Source organism: Zonotrichia albicollis, chromosome 6 (genome assembly GCF_047830755.1).
Source record: "Zonotrichia albicollis isolate bZonAlb1 chromosome 6, bZonAlb1.hap1, whole genome shotgun sequence".
NCBI lineage: Eukaryota > Metazoa > Chordata > Aves > Passeriformes > Passerellidae > Zonotrichia > Zonotrichia albicollis.
The window spans coordinates 18,301,888-18,316,868 of record NC_133824.1 but is presented as its reverse complement, the minus strand read 5'-3'; the positions used below and the strand labels follow the sequence as shown (position 1 = coordinate 18,316,868).

General features: G+C 38.0%; 2 long non-coding RNA genes across 3 annotated transcripts in view; one reads left to right on the top strand and one right to left on the bottom strand.

Annotated features, from left to right (window-relative positions):
- The window catches only part of LOC113459356 (uncharacterized), a 45,001-nt gene extending 33,975 nt beyond the window's left edge, over positions 1-11,026 (bottom strand). For both annotated transcript variants that reach the window (XR_012580758.1, XR_003380513.2), the window contains exon 1: positions 10,662-11,026. This is a non-coding gene — a long non-coding RNA (uncharacterized LOC113459356). The remainder of the gene's footprint in view (positions 1-10,661) is intronic.
- LOC113459351 (uncharacterized) lies at positions 8,371-14,330 on the top strand. Its single transcript, XR_003380509.2, has 3 exons — positions 8,371-9,610; positions 11,165-11,217; positions 12,523-14,330. It is a non-coding gene; the product is annotated as an uncharacterized LOC113459351 (long non-coding RNA).
- Positions 14,331-14,981: the final 651 nt, after the last annotated feature.

Here is a 14,981-nt window from a genome sequence, read left to right as displayed (position 1 = left end):
ATAGTTAATACCAATCAAAAATAATGGTATTGAAATGTGTTAGATTATTTGTCAAAACATAGGATAAAATTCTAGATAATCTTTACTTTGCTCTTCCTATTTATTGCTTCTATTCTTCTGTCCTGAATGCTCTTGTGAAAAACACCAGCAGTTATGACATCTGAACATGATGAATTTAATGACCTAAATATATGCTATTGTCCACAACTGTAACTGCTTTCAAGTAAACTTCACATTTGGTTGCTGCTGTGTTTTATCATGTATGTTTGGCTCTTTTTTCCCCCTCCCTTTGCTTTTGTATTGCTTTAAAAAGACAACAGAACATGCTGTGAGTTAATGTTTCACTTGTAAAAGGTTATGGATTAAGCTCAGCTGGTTTCTCAGGCTGACACAGGGTTCATGATTAGAAGAATGAAAACAAACATGAATTGAAAGTGTCACTAACCTTTATCAGGCCCTGAAAATCCCTGAGCCTGCATGACAGGAGGCTTTCCTGTTTTCAACAGGATAAAGAAGATTGAAACAAAACAGCACAGATCTTGGCTATTTACATCTTTTAATGAATGCTCTTCACGTTTGTGTCCCTTTGTCAATCTCCCAGTTTTCAAGGGTTTAGCTGTGAGAAGTGAGGATGGTATCACATACTCTTATAAACCATGGAGTAGACATCTGTCTAGGATGCGTTTCCCTCCAAATTATGCTGAGTGTAAAGGACCACATTTTATACAGACTATGTATGTATAAGGTAGCCAATTATCCAGTCTGAGTGTTCAGCAGCAGAAAAGCTGAATAAAACCATCTCTACATAATGCTATCAATTTTATTTTAATAAAGTAGATCAGAGAAAAAAAATCATAAACTCTAGATGATAGTGTAGTTTGAACTTTTAAACTGTTTATTGAAAAAAAGCCACCAAAACAACCAGTCCATTCACTTAAAAAATAATGAGTTCTTGCTGTAGTTGCTGTGGTAGAACATGCCCTGCATTAGTCAACACCAGCTGGCCAGAGTGGAAACCAAAACTGTCATTGATCTGGGATCCTTTGTTCTGTCAAGAGCACAGATCCAGGTTGAATACCTCAGATCTGCAAGCTGAAGGAGGCTATTGCATGGTATGGCTGCTCTTCTTTGGCCTTCTTTGGTACGAGCTCTTCCATGCATCAGGGAAGAGTCAAGCATCAGGCTTGCCCTCACAGACCCACATATTCCCTGATTCCTTACTACCTCACACTGCTCAGCTGACTTTTTTCAGTCAAATCACTGGAAATACAAAAGAATTATCAGATGTTTTTTCATCTAAGAAGAAAAAAGGCATATGTTTCCCTTAGTTTTAATTTTTTCTAGCTGCATGTTTTAGGAACAGCTGTATCATTGCTTCACTGATTTCATAGGTAACCTGAGAAAATACTTTATGGAGGAAGAACACCAGGGGATCCTGCAGCCAAATCTATTTCCTTCTCCTGATCTATAAATGTCTGGTGGATATGGAATTTTTGCCTCACAAAATCACATTTACCTTTTTCACAAAGTGAAGTGAGGCAACAGAGACCCACGCTTGGTACATAATTATTTAACATATCCTACTATTTCATGGTGCTACTCTGACCTGTAACTGAGATTTAATGAAGTGCTTTGGCAGAGAATTAATATTAGGGGGAACATAAAACTGCAATTTTTTAGTCCCACTTCATCCAATTATAGCTTGCTCTTACATTACATAATCTATTTTACAGTTTTTGGGGTAGAGGCAAGAGTGAGACCTTACAATATTTAATGAGGTCTAGGGATTTTTATCTCTAGCTATTTTAGTCTTTTGCAAATACTGAAGGAAATAATATTTGATAAAATTTCCTATGGATTTGTAATAATTTAGAACCCTAATCCACAGCTTCAAAATCAGCTGAGGACTCAGCTTCTAAAGGTATATGGACATGTGAGTTCTATTTGTTGAAACTCATAAACCAATTAAGTGAGTTAACTGAAAATGAAATAAATAAAATTAGAGTTCTGGTTCCTTAAACAATTGAGCTGAGACTTACGAAGGAGGATTTGCAAGGCAGCATCCAACTTCCAAGTGTCTTGCCATACACTGAATATACATCAACAATCCCACATTCTCTGGATGAAAAATTTAGGGAGCAGGGTGAAGAGTAACTATAATTATCCTTTGGAAGAAATACCAAGGAGCATTAGGGACATGACTAGCAAAAGAGAATCATGCCTTGCCAGTTCCTGAATTGCCTCTCTGCCTCCTGTCCAAGGTCATCTTGGGGAAGAGGAACAAGAGTCTCTATAACCATGTAAACCCATCATTACGAGTGAAGGGTGAGGCGTGTCTCTGATGTGCTTCTGCAGAACAGGCAGCTGGATGCAGTTTGGTGGTTAAGATGCTTACATGGAATACAGAAATACAGAAGTCTAAGGGGGATTTGATCCTTCCTGATCCCAGGGAAACACTTCTGATACTGCTACTACTACTACTGGCTGGGATAAGAAGGGTTGGAATGAGGGAATGGCCACATTTCTTCTGAGGTTAGACATCCTTGGAATATATCTGACATGTAAGCTCTTGAGGGTGAGGTAGATGGAACATTCCCTGTTCTGGGAATGTCAGTGCATTTAGATGTGAGATTGATATCACACTGCTGAGTGCTTTCAGGGCCTGAGCACTTCTGCTCATTCTTTGTGCAGAAACTCAGTCTCCTAGTAGGTTTCTCTTGTGGAAACTTGCAGAAGTTTTGATGATTTGAATGTTGTATTTTTGATTTGGGTTCTTAAAGTGGTATCAATATCCTGCATACTCCTCTTGAATCTAATTCATGGAGGCAACTTTTAAATTATACATAGTGCGTAAAAGCACATGGAAGCATTTTACTTTTGTAAAAAAGGTGTATGGGCAATTCACTTTATTTTGATACTATTTGTGCAGGACGTGTACAGATTTTCAGCATAAATAAATCAGAATTAGACTCTTGGGCTCTTTAGTACATCCATCCATCTATCTATCTATCTATCTATCTATCTATCTATCTATCTATCTATCCTAATACATTTTCAGACACTGAATATATATGAAATTAGCCACAAAAGCCCAGTGGGCCAAAGTTCCAAAGGCACTTATGCATCTTTGTACATATTTTAATGTCATTTTACTGCTGCATTACCTGCCATGTGGGAACAGGAATGTGAAAAATAAAAGAGAAAGGCATGGCATTCTCATTTTGTTTTCAGCTGTAATAGTTAAAATCATATACTATTTCTTTGGGAAAAAAAAGAGAAGAGAACCCGACTGAGCAATGTAACATTGTTTAGTTTAATTTGACTAGCTCTTGAGAGCAGTTTCACTTAAAACATGGTGCTATATGTCTTGGCTTAGTGTGGAGTGTGGAAGAGTGAAGCACAAACTCAGGCATAACTCAGTGACTGTTGTTTTCAGTGTAGAAAATGCACGGGCACACCTGATTTATAACCAAAGTTTGAGCTAGCGACACTTGGGAGGTGAAAATTACTGTTTAGCTTGGTGCCAGTTTCTGCTAAATGTACTTTCCCAATGTACTTTTGTCTTGGTCTGAGCACTTTTGACTGCTCAAGGAGAAAGGTTTCCTTCAGCAGAGAACTGAACCAACTGTTTAAAGGGTGTTTTTTCCCTAATAAAACTTTACAGCACTTTTACGTGAATTTAGTGTTTGTGACAGGCCCTGCACTGACAGCTCAAGGAATGGAGGCCCTAAGTTTGTTCACAGTGCAGACAGGGCTGGTAGCAGCATTCCTGCCCTTCTGTACTCACACATGTTCTTCACAGCACAAACATGATTACCTGTGGTGGATTAAAGATTGATGTGGTCTCTGATGCTCTTCTGTTACTTGAATGCCATCTGAGACTGCCACAGGACTGTGGCCAGATTCTAACTGGGGAGTGATTTTGTGGTGTGGATGCCTGCACATAAGCTTCCTCTTCACAAGGTATACAATAACTTCTACCAGGTAGTCTTCTTTTATTTTAAACCATTTGGATTTGCACCAGTAATCTCCAGTGAGCAAAACATTTCTCATTTAATCCAGCTCTTTAGCTCAGCTGAAATGTGATGACTAAAACAGTGGAGGAAATGTCCCTACATAATAGAACTAGAATAGAAATGCTTATGTTGGCATCACCAATAGTAACACAGAGTGTAAGGATAAATTTGTATTAAAAGCAGAGGCTCCATGCAGTGTATTCAAAGTCTATAACTCCAGACAGCAAGGATGTTAAAGACAAGGAGCCCTGTCAGGATTATTGGACTCCACATACACTGAGGTTTTGTGTTTGGCACACACACCCTCTTGCATTAGCTGGACAGACTGTCCCACTGGAGCCAGCCTGATCTGAGGAGCTCACATCACCCATTTCCTCCAGAATGAGAGGAGGCTGGCTGTGTACAGACAGCAGCCCAATGCTGGCAGTGGTGTCAAGGGATGGGGGAAAAAGACATCACCACCACCATAACGTGAGGGAGGGTGTGGGGGACCAAGCAGACCCTTTTCAGCAGGAAAAGAGGCTCAAGCATTTTGGACAGTCTCAGGCAAGACAATCAGTATAAAGGTGGTTTAGCAAAGACATGATACCTCTAGGTATAAAAATTAGCACAGCTCTGAGTGTCTACAACAACTTTTTTATAGATATCTTGAAGGTCTAAGCATTTTTCAATGTGTATGATGCAAATTATGGCTGAGTTTTGTGGACTGCTTTTAGCAAGTTAAGGGAAGGAATTGTGGCGTTTTTGACTTTATTTTGTCTTCTTGTTGAGAATTTTTGAAGCTACATGAATTATGGTCTGTGAAACAGTCATGGTGAGGTAATTAATATTTTCACCGAGGCTTTAAAATACAGGAGGAACGAAACACTTCAGCATGGAAAATGCACTTCTGGTCTGGCATTGGCATTTACTGGAGCTCAGAGGAATACTTTCTAAGGAAAAAAAACCCCTAAACCTCTTACTATTTGTGTGAGTAATATAAAGATTACTAACTCTCTTGATGAACTGTCCCATTGTGAACTGAGATTAAATGCCTCACTTCATATTTTCCTGGTGATTCAACTGTGAGGATTTTGACTCTTCATTACTAATTTCCCTTAAAGAATAATTTAAAACTATTAAACCTCAATGAATTTGAGGTTGGATTCAGACAAATGACTATGTTTAGAATTAAATACAACAATTCAATGATAAAGAACTTATTTTACAACAGTGTTGTATTTTGTGATGATGTTATTTCAATGTATATACAAAAATATGGCTGAATATTTCCCTATTTTCTTCTATGCTCTGCTTGTACTTCTTAAAGACCTACTGGAATCTTGTAATAATCTTTATGTTTAATCTCATAACAATCTTTGTGTTTAATTTTGCATATATTGAGAATTGAGAGAAGAAGAGTTTGAGGGAATTAATGTGAGTCACCTGTCCACCAGAATCACTCCTATAAAGCATTCTTCCTAGAGGGCACTGAAATTTCTGTGTGTTTCCAAGCTGCAGTTTGTCTTAGACAAGCTTATTTCAATGCATTTCATTCTATGGTTCCCTCCAAATGCTTTGTACACAGTACCTAAATTTGTTTTATCATTTAGAAACTCTTGCTGGCAAGTAATTTCAAGTGATTCTGCTCATGATCCACGGCAGTGTTATAACAGATTGATGTGTGATGGTGTCTTGGATTCCTGGTGGAACAACAACATTTAGGATATCAACCTGCATACACAGAGAGTACTGGGAGGATAATTGTATTTGGTTTAACAACACTAATTTATTGAGCAAGCTCATTATCTGGCCCATAATTTACAACCTGAGTTTAATGTGTCCCTCTCTCTCTTCCTCTCTCTTGCACCATATTTTTCTCCTTCTCATCCCATCATCCCTGCCCTCTCTCTGTCTGTCTCCCCGTGGAATCATGGACAAGTAGCAGAAGCCTGACCATTTTCGCTACAGTTTGTAAGATGACTGCATGTAAATAACACTCCCTCAGCTCTGCACCATCATCAGTGACTTTGAGGCCTCTGTGCCATGTATTGTCCTTGGGACAGAGTCACTGAGATGACACAGCACTCTCATCAATCTGGGCCACCTAAAAAAAGGGCAGCTCCTCAGTGACTAAGCTCTAATTGTGCTTTGCTCCCCATAAGGGGTGCTTAGCTGTGTTAGGGCCAGCAAAAGCTCCCTGTGCACTACTTACAGTCTCAAAATAGAGCTTGTGCTGCACAGAAGTGGCTCCAAAGCCTTATTCTGGCCCCCTGTGCTGGGATGATGCTGCGCAGCACGCGTGCAATGACTGCATCCTGATGAGGAGTGCTGTCATCTGATGCTAAATGACAAGGGTGCAAACCAAACACAGGAAGGTCTTTGCTTGCTGCAACAGCTGCTCCCACTGCTAATTGATGCTGTGTATCTGTGGCATCATCCCAGTGCTTATTTTAGGCTGTTTCCAGCTGTGAAGGTTTTTGTCTCACAGCTAGTGGTATCTGTGCAGCTGGCAGAGGGAGGTAAAAATAAGCACAACTAATTCAGCAAAGCAATGAGAAAAATGCACAGAAAAATGTAAAAATAATATAAGTCAAGGTTATTTCAGAGGAACATCTGAGTCTGAGTGGAGAGTGACTGATCTGGCATGGAAAAGGGTTGATCACCTGCCTGTGACTATCAAGAAAAGTGGAAGATTTTAAGGTGAATTTGGGACTTATTAAATTTGTTGAATGGCAAAATTTTCCAAAGACCAAGCTCTGATGGCACTATTGTCAGTTCCTCTACAATGGCCTACATATTTGCTTAAACATTTACTGTGAGGGTGGCATTTTGAAGAATGAGAATATATTTATTCATATATTATTTTCATGAACTCCTTGCCTCTTTCCTGAGTAACAGTTAAGCAACTACTGCTAATTAGAGGCCTTTCCCCTGCCTTTTAATTTGGATAATTAACCTTAAGAAATAAAATTTATACTTTTTACTCAAATAATTTATATTATTTGATATTTATATCAAACTCCCTTCTACCCTTTCCCCACCTCTTTTCCAGTAACACCCAAGCTAAAACAACATTAAGGATGGCTGCAAAGAAAACAGCAAACATATGAGACCCATACCACCTACTGCCCCTACTTGCAGAGTAAGACAAAACCAAGTGATCTGCAGGTTTGTCCCACAGTTGAATATTTAACCTGTTTGAAATCAGCCTGTATACAGGCAATTTCAGAGGAAAACTATCAAAGTGGATTTTACTAATTCTTTATAATGTTTAGATGTTCTGACTGTTGTAGGAACCTTGGCACTGGAAAATTGTCATGAAAAGAGAAAATCTGATGCACAAAAAGCCTACTCCCTGGATATTCAGTTTATGTGCTTCTAATTATCCTACCAGCTTGTCGAAACAGCTATAAATATGTGTAACCACTATTATTTTAGACCTCATTAAACATCTGAATGTGTGTAGTTCTGGAAATTTGTCTTGAACTTTAGTGGCAAGAAACATAAATACTTACACAGTTATTCCAAATATAAGTTTCCTGGTTTAAGTTTCAGTTAAATCTAGGGAGTTCTCCTCCTTAAAACAGAATTTGACTGATTTTATTTCAGTGAGTTTTTCTAGAAATATTTGCATTTTTAAAAAATGCTTGTAGTTGTCAATTGTTTTGTGAAAAATGTAGATCATATGTTTGTTAATGCCAAAACCATTATGTAGTTTCATTAACTTAGGAAATGAATTCCAATTTTCCAGAGGGAAATATATCAACTGAAGTTTTGCCTCAGAGTTATGGATATACCACCACAAGCACTACATTGGTTTCATGGGTGGGGAGCCTGCTTTATCAGTGCCAGATCATAGCCTGAAAATGCTGACCTCTGCTCATTTTAAATATGTAACAAATTTCTCCTTGCCAGAACTCAGGAAACTGGCATTCCCAGGTCAGTCACATTACCTAGAATGCAAATATGTTCTACTTACAGTAGCAAGACATGAACTAACAGAAAGGAAAAATAAATGAACTTTACTTGATTTTATCAAGTAGCTTTACTTGATAATCTTGCTCAGCTGTTCTATTTACAATATCATTAAGTGTTTTCTTAACGCATTCTGATCTATTTCATAAGGAGAAATGCTACCTGGAAACATAGAAACAAACATTGCAACAGAAAAGAAGCAAGTTCCTAAAACAATATTTAGTTAATCTGCAATAACAGAGAAGTCCCTACTTGATCTCTTTGTTTCAGGACATCCATTTCCTAAAGTTTCCTGTAAGTTTGGATATCTCCAGTGGTGTAGAGATATATTAATATAGGTATATGGCAGTGGAATATTATATTAAATCATATCTCTTTATATAGGCAGTTTGTCCAGCATCACCACATTTATATTGAAGCATTTAATATAAAAATTGATAATTGATATTGATTAATATATTGATAAGTTTAATAAAATATTTTAAAGTAGCTATAATTCATTTAAGTTTAATATTCCACCACAGTGGAATAGTATTAAGTAGGAAAGAAATTTGTCACCCTACACTCAAAGGAACACATTAATGCTCTTCTTTAGGAGCAGCTCAATTACAGATATGTGAGTAAATTAGGAGAAGTTTTGTATTTGCTCTTACCTCATATTCAAACATCTTCAGTATTTTACCAAAACCATCCTTTTTATTTTTACAGGAAAGTATGAGTGAAGCTTATTATAAATGGATTTACACTCAATGAGCCCTGGCTGGTAATGGGACTTCTTCTCTTGGGAAAAGAGTGTCCAGTGGTTAAACTTTCAAAGACATCTATTAAAAAACTTGTTCAGACCATTATTTTGAAATGTGTGCATTTAAAAAAAAACCTAGACAATGTCCTTCTACCTGTGAACAAAGCTTTCCAGAATATTTTGCACAGCCAGAGGATAGATGACATTTGTCCAGTGCTAGAGGAGGTTTTGACATTAATGCTGCTGAGACCAGGATTTTATTCCGTGAGTTTGCATTTTGCTTTAGGGTGGGGCTGTGGAGTTGATAACTCACACAAGGATGCAGCTCCTGTAAAGGTCACTTGCAGCCTGCCAGCTGCTGTTTTGCAGCCTGTGAGAAACACCAGTGCCACTACAACCAGAAAAGCACCAAAGTGTAATTTACACAATTCCTTAAACTCTAACTTCTCTTCACAGCATTGCTCCAAGTTCTGTATCTGATGAGGCTGCATCTCAGCAGCTTAAGCCCAATACCCAAAATAAAACAGGGAGATAATCCCAATTTTTGCCCACAAGCCTGAAATTGTTGCAGTGGGATGAGTGCTGCTGAAACATTCACTGCTGAAACACTATCCTTACTGCATCCCATCTCAAATAAATTCACTCAGAATGATTTCCATGAATGTCCTACCTAAAGGGAGAGCGACCCAGGGAGACAAAAGCCTGAGAGTTGAGGAGAAGAAAAACTTCCTTGGATAAATAAGAATCAATGATTTTTTAGATTTTTTTCTATATTTTCTCCAGAACATCCCATTCCTTTTATCAAGCCACCTAGGTAGATTCTTGAATCCACCTCCTGGAAAGGAGGCATAAACCTGCTGCCTGAGCTGTCTTAAGAGCTTGATCAAGCAGTGAGGTAAGTGCCTTTTACTACATGGAAACTAGAAGGTCAGAAGGGGAAAAAGTACTGACAAGATGGTGATTATGAGCATTAATCATAATAATATCAAGGTCTTATATAGCACTTTTCATCAGGAGATTTTAAAGCACTGTAAAAAAGAAATGAGTCTCATTATGTCCATATTTTAGATCTGAAATGTGACCTCCAGTACATTAGGACTTGTTCTCTGAAGGGTAAAAAAAAGACTTCTAGAATCAACAATACTTATTCTTTGCTAAATTTCTAATCAACACAGTGAATTTTTTTAAAATCTACTTTTTCTATGGACGTGTATGGGAATTTTAATTGCTTTACTTTAACTTGATATAGAACTAATGAATAAATATAATTTTTATCAGGATGCTGCCATCAGCTGATTCAACCAGTACATTGACATTTGCAGGACAAATTCAGAAAATTCTGTTAAGACATTCAATGATGTTGCTGGTTATTGCTTCATTTGCTGGGGATTGGTAACTGGATATCTGCATGTTGCAATGCACAGTGAAATGTATCAGCTTAAACACCTCCAGTCAGCCTTCAGGAAGCAATGAATTCAGAAAGTCAGCATTTCCTAGGATTCCTAGGACTGCTGCCAGCTTCTGAGCAGTGGCCCCAGGCTACCTTTCCCCTTGGTCTGTGATGCCCTATGATATGGAATATCTCTTTGGTCATTTTGGGTCTGCTGTCCTGGCTGTGTCTTCTCTCAGTTTCTTGTGTCCCCGCAGCTGACTCGCTGCTGGGGAGGTGTGAGAAGCTGAGAAGTCCTTGAGTCAGCATAAACACTGCTTAGCAACAGCCAAAACAGTGTGTTATCAATATTATTTTCATCCTAAATACAAAAAACACAGTACTGTACTACTAGCTACTAGGAAAAAAATTAACTCTGTGCCATCTGAAACCTGCACAGCAAGGCAAATGGGGCACTGCCATTGTGGTACCTTTTGGTTTGGTTAATAAAATAGCAATACAATAGTTAATAAAATAGCAATACAATAGTTAATAAAATAGGTAAGACTTGCATTACTGAGGAGAGCAGGGATGTCCTCCAGGTGGGCGAGTCAGAAATGACGGAGCTGCAATTCTTATCTTGAAATCTTTTTGTTGCCTAAGTAACTATGAAAATAAATGCTGAACATTCACGTGATGTCCCGGAAATTCTGGCCTTCAGAGGAAGGTTTGAAGAAAATGCTGATTTCATCAGGAGCACATACCCACAGATTTCATGCTGTTATTCTCCCTCAAGGGCCACAGTTCCGTATTCTATGGTAGGAAAGTGTCTCTAAAGGGACATGAATCACAGCCTGGTACATCAGTGTGACTAAAGAGTGATGTCAGATTTCCTGCTTGAATGTAAATGCACAACACTGAGGGCAGCTCCCTGCTTTAACTGCTGAGGGTGGACACTTACCCTTATGGAGGCTGGCACTTCCCTGCTGAGCCCATCCTCTCTGGGCACTCCCTGAAGGATGACAGATATGGCATCTCTTCTCATCTTACCTGTAGCTCACTCTTTTTGTTCTCTTTCAGCTGGCAAAATGCCTCTGCTATTCCTTCTGCTCTCATGCTTGTCCCTTGGGAAGGTAAGCTCTGAGGACAGATGTTGCTTTCTCCTTTTATTACTATTGCACCTCTTTGCAGAGTCTAATGATACACCACAAGTTACAGTTCATAAGTGGACACATGAAAATATTATAGCTGCATTGTCTCCATGCCATCAACTTAAGCACACCAGTATTGACTTTGCCCCCATTTCATTTGTGCTATCTTACAGTGAAACTGTGAGAATTAACAGCTGTGAATATTGAACAGCCACTTTTCCAACATCCTGGGCATTAGGTCAGAATGCCCTGGTGTCTTAATCAGTTTGGTGTGCCTCCCCTTTTCTTTTCTGATCTGAATGGCCATTACAGGGTAAGTAAGTACTCTGCTTTGTCACCGTCCCAGTACAGCAAATTATGCTTTTGTTATGCATCACATTGCTAATTTTTGTGAATGGATAACATTGATTAAAATCTATTTAGCAAGAAACAATTTAAGAATGCAGTAAGCTTATTTTGGAGGGACTTTACTTTTTCTTATCCTGATCACCAGATAAAATATGTTAAAGAATATTAATTCTGCTGTGATGTAATACTTTGACAAGATGTTGAAATCCTTGCATCTAAGACAGCTATACAGCTGTACAGCTATATTTGCAACAGTGAAATAAAAATTAACATGGGCTCAGGGTATTTGGTCTCAAGGCCAGGATATTCACCTTCTAGACTGATTTTCTGTTTGCTAAACCCATTTAATTACAGATTTAAAATACTGAAGAAATGTGCAGTACATGTGCATCTCAGGTAACTCTGGGAAAAAATAGTTTAACATTTTCAAATCTGAAAACGAAAGTCAGGCTCTTTCAGACAAGTAGATTTGGAAATCTCCCTCACATTCCCACAGAAATCCTTCCTGGACCTGGTCAAGACATATTTAACTTGGTGATATATAGGCTGAAGATGTTAAAGGAAGTTATTGAAGCAACTGTAACTAATGCCACAGCAGGCTGTAAGCAGAAGAGAAAAAAATAAAATTGTTAGTACATGGGTTGGAATTTCTGTTAAAAATTACCTTTTAAATGACTGTAATAGCTAGCTAAAATTTGGAAAAGAAAACGCCATGAGAAACTCAGTCTGAGTGTCCTGCAGCATCCAGAATGCTTTTCTACCACTTCTCCCTTTATTTACCAAATATGCAAATTGACAATAAGTGCTATATTTTCTTCCAAAAGTGTTTTAAAAAATTCCTTTTTAAGAAAAAAATTATCAGAAATAAGTATATTTCTTCAAAATGTACTGGTGTGCAATAAAGATTTCCTGTTCTTTTTTCATTCCTGGTCATTCTAGGGTTCCCCGTCCCTCTCAGCAGACAACAGACTGGGAAAATGCCTGATTGATTTTGTAATGTTTGGGAAAACCAGGTAGATTGCTCTTCTGTGGCTGAAGACATGCAATGCAAGTTTTCACACCACTAAAATCTCCTTCTGACAGTCAATCCTCTTCCTGAGGCTGTGCCTGAGCACCCCAGTTAATTCACTCCAGTTGATACTATCAGCTATTTTACCTTTCTGCATCTTCTCTCCAGTTGTAATCAGCTGCTTTGCAATCATTTGTTTCAAAGTGAAATTGATGTAACATTTTTTTCTTTATTACCATTTATTTTCTTGTCACTGTGTGCTGCCATTCCAAATACCAGCGAAATGCATGCCAGGGCCACAGAGGTATTTTGGTGGTTCTTCAGAAGAGGAAAGATGATGGTAGGCATTGGAAAATATTTTATTGTAAGCCTTACTAAAAACATTTGCAAACTAAACCAAATAACAGAAGCTTACCATGTTGCACAGCTGACCATATGAATGTGAAAATGTGAATAAAATTGTTTTGAAAACTCCAGTTCACAGAAAGAATGGGATGTAGTTTAGAAATTCTCAGGGAAAAACTGTAGAGGGTTTCTCCATACTCCAGCTGCGCTGAGAAACATTGTGTGGTGAAGGGGTTAAAGCAGAGCAGGCAGCCCTACCACAACAGGGATCTTTTGTCACATAAAAGCAAAAGCATTACACTGCTATATTTAAAGGGCTTATATGGAGGACCAAGACATCCCATCATCTTAGGTTCTGTGGAAGAATGGGATAGAACCTGAAATAGAAAGCAGTCTTATATATGGGGGACTTGACAAGTTTGTTTCTGTGTTATTCAGTCAATTTTTGCTGTCATTCTCCAGCCTAGCTCTTGAATCCATTCAACCTCTAATAGCATGAGAGACTCTTTATTCACTGAGGAGGTGTTGATTAATCAAATTATGCAAGGAGTTGTCTGAATTTTCTTCTTAGAATTCAAATACTCCAATGCAATTATTCTGTGAAAAATTTGCACATTTTCACTGGCACTGATCACTGCTGTGGCTGATGTGCTCTGATAAAGTCCAGTGTTGCTGGGAATATACTTGGGTCTAAAGTACCAGCTTTTCTAATGGTCAATAAGGACTTGAAATCTCATAGTCCTCACACCAAGATTTTTTTGAGAATTATCAGACTATCAGTAGCAGTCTAGGAAAAGAGCTAGCCAAAAATGGGGGATTTCCACTCCATAAGCAATTCAGATGTTTTGAAATTTGTTTTTGTATCTAACACTCTTATACTAAATGAAAAATGACAGTTGTTTCTTTTGGATTAAATATTACCCTATATATTTGCAAAGTTTTCAGGTGCTCTTGCTCTGTATACCTTGACTGGCTGTGCTGCTCACACAGCTGGGCTCCACTGGACATCTCCAGAGAAATGCATCCCAGCTGGTTGGAAGTCCCCTCCCTCTCTGAAGGGATGCAGGAGCTACAAGCACATGCCCATCCTTCCTCTGGAGCACAGTGGTAACTGGGACAGAGCCATAGATGCCTATTGGATGTGAAACACAATGTTTGTTTAGGAAGAAACAAAAAAAGAACCTGTATATTTTGACTGGAACCATTCTGAGCCTCAGAGAAATCCCTTCTAGTGGAAAACCAAGAATGACAACAGGATTGAAGCAATTAGGCTAATTCCAGTTCTGCAAAACAGATATTTTCAAAGAGAATAGTTAATACAGGGAAAGATCTGGGCAGATCTTCTTTGCTGTCCTAATGACATGACATATCTAAACTTTTTAAAAGAATGGAATGTTTTCCCAAAAACAGGTGGGCTTTTTGTTCTATAAAAAGTCCCATAGTCCTGAGAGGTGAAAAGCAACAGAGAACAGTAAAACAGAAACCAAGGAGAATCAGAGATTAAAATTTTATAGTAAGTTTATACACAATGCAGGTATATGCAGAGAACACCCAAATACACCAGGAACAGAATGAATCTCTTCCTTTAAAGTTTAAACTAAAGGCCACAAGAATCCCAACTGGACTTTGTCTCAGGCAAAACTGACACTATAGCTCTCAAGAATGGTAAGTAATTTGAGTGTATGTATACATCTCTCTCTCTCTCTCAATATATCTCCAAATACACTAAGTAACATTCAGAAGATGGAAAGAGAGAGACACTGCAAACATATATATGAAGAGTTTGCCTACTATAGGTGGAATTTAAAGTTATATTTGTTTGACTTGGTAAATGTGATCTTTCTCTTTAAGTTCATCCTTAAATTTTAAAGCATAATTTGTTTTGATTGAATTTCTAATGTTAATTAGTGAGGCTTGCACTGTTAAAGACATCAAGAACATATAATTATGTTCCTTATAATTATACCATAATTGTTTTAGTACGTTAAATGATCTAATAGATTTTTTCCTGTTTCAACAGCAGCATTACTACCATCTCTGTTTT